The 1,952-nt window shown below is 46.1% G+C and overlaps 1 protein-coding gene across 5 annotated transcripts in view; it reads right to left on the bottom strand.

Moving 5' to 3' along the window:
- Positions 1 to 1,952, bottom strand: part of Slc17a4 (solute carrier family 17 member 4) — a 17,690-nt gene extending 15,738 nt beyond the window's left edge. For 4 of the 5 annotated variants that reach the window (XM_021180225.2, XM_021180227.2, XM_021180229.2 and 1 more), the window contains exon 1: positions 1,864 to 1,952. The gene's annotated coding sequence lies outside the window, so the exon portion shown is untranslated. The remainder of the gene's footprint in view (positions 1 to 1,863) is intronic. The other variant, XM_021180226.2, reaches the window with a different exon arrangement.

The following is a 1,952-nucleotide window of genomic DNA, read 5'->3' as shown; positions in this document are numbered from 1 at the left end:
TTCACAAGATGCAGCAAGGACTATCCACCCAGTTAAAAAGATATTGCCTGCCTTACATCAGCCTCTATTGACCGAGCCCAGCCCTGGGGGAATTAAAAGCTTTAGTTAGGATGAGAGGAGAGGGGAGTGGCTGACAAAGAAAGGGAACAAGGGGCACCCAAACAGCCCCTTCATTCCAGGGTCCAGCCTGGAACTGGGAGAAGCTTCATCTTTAGATGAAGTTTGGCTTTTTGTGCTTTCCATCGTATTAGGCCTATTATCCAGGAAACTGGGGTTATGGAGTCTGAAAATGGCCATCTTACTACTACCTGAGCATGAACACAGAAGCTGAGAGGCCAAGCAGATGTAAAGGGAAGTACTGTGGCCAGAGTTTCTGGTAAAGCAAAGCCATTCTTCTCTCGAGGGAATATGAAACATGTTCATATTAAAGATATGTAGAATGGGTCGGGTTTATGCTTCCCTGTCTGTGCAAATGTTACCTAACACCCAGGCATGTCGCTACTCTAGCTGCAAGTGAAAAGATACTGACAAGATTCCAGCTTACACCATCTGCAATTCAGAATAAAATTGACAAACAACTTAAATCCAAACCAACACTGGCTGGAAGACAAATGGGTCAAGCCTGAGATTCTGCTTGGAAACCTAAAACCATCTGCTGACTCTTGTTCACACCTTAGGGAGACTGGCTGGACAGAAGAGTCTATCACTCATGGAACTGAAGACGGGATTCAGGCCAGCTTTTTCCTGTCTAGCTTTCCAGACCCTTGCAGTGACGCAATGCCTCAGAGTTCACCAGCCTCTGGCTCATTCACTGACCCAGTAAACATATGTGTAATAAATGGAAGGCTTGCTTCCGTGGCTTTCTCCAGCATGACCGGAGGTTTGCTCGCATGAGTGGCTCTACATCTACTTAGACAGAAGATCTTATTCATGATCATCCTTTCTCTGGAGTTTGTCAGTTAGAGGAAGAGGGTTGGACAAGGCTGCTGAAAGGGCAAAAGACATGACTACAGAGAGAATGCAGGACACATGCTCCAGTGAGTCACAGAGTACAATATGATAAGAAAGAAAAACAAGAATGGCCTAGTTGGGAAGGACGCAGAAGAGTACAGATGACAACAACTAAGGGGCTGACAGTGACAGCATACGATCTGCCTATTCTAACCACCCAGTCTGCTGGTATACCGTGGCTGTCTCTGAGCTGAGAGGGAAGTCCTCTCCCAGGAACATGACATCGAAAGAAAAGAGCACTCTGGACCACTGCATAAAGCCATATGGGGTTTTATTTGCTTTGGTCCCCCATTCTCCCATGAAAAATCTATGTTTACTCTATTTTTTGTTAATTTGACCTTTGAAGCCTGTTAAAAATATTCTTTAAAACAACAGGGTGGTTTGGTTTGGTTTGGTTTGGTTTGGTTTGGTTTTTTTTGCCTCAGTCTGTTTGGTTAGTGCTGTTTCTTCAAACTAGTGTATCTCACAAAAGCAAGTTAAATGCATGAGTGCTTCGTGCAATTTTGCAGCATCGGTAACCCCTAGAAACACAAGACCTGCCCTTACGATTGGTGTTTCTTTCTAGTTGCTTCAGACAGGATTCTCTCTCTCCCTCTCTCCCTGTTTCCTACCTTTCCTGTCCCCACCCACCCACCGCTGGCTTTTGTCTCCCTCTTCCACGTCTGTCTTCCTCCCTCCCTCTCCTTCTGGAGTTCCTGTAGACCTCGTTTGTTTTAGGACAAGGCAGCCTCCTGTTTCACTTTTCAGAACCATCTCCCAAAAGAAACCCAGTCCTGCACACCACCTATAATCTCAACAGGAAAAGGTCCGTTCCCACACCGTCAGAACCAGAGCAAGAACTGGAAAGCAAACCTGAGGAAGGCGGAGAGCCGGCTCCTGGCTGGGATCCTATCGGTTTCTCAGCTTCCTGTAGCTGTCTAACCCTGAGGAGTGAATTATTA

This window comes from Mus caroli, unplaced genomic scaffold, assembly GCF_978045245.1.
Source record: "Mus caroli unplaced genomic scaffold, Mus_caroli_1 scaffold_15, whole genome shotgun sequence".
Lineage (NCBI taxonomy): Eukaryota > Metazoa > Chordata > Mammalia > Rodentia > Muridae > Mus > Mus caroli.
Note: the sequence above shows the minus strand (reverse complement) of the source record. Positions and strands in the feature narration are given on the sequence as shown.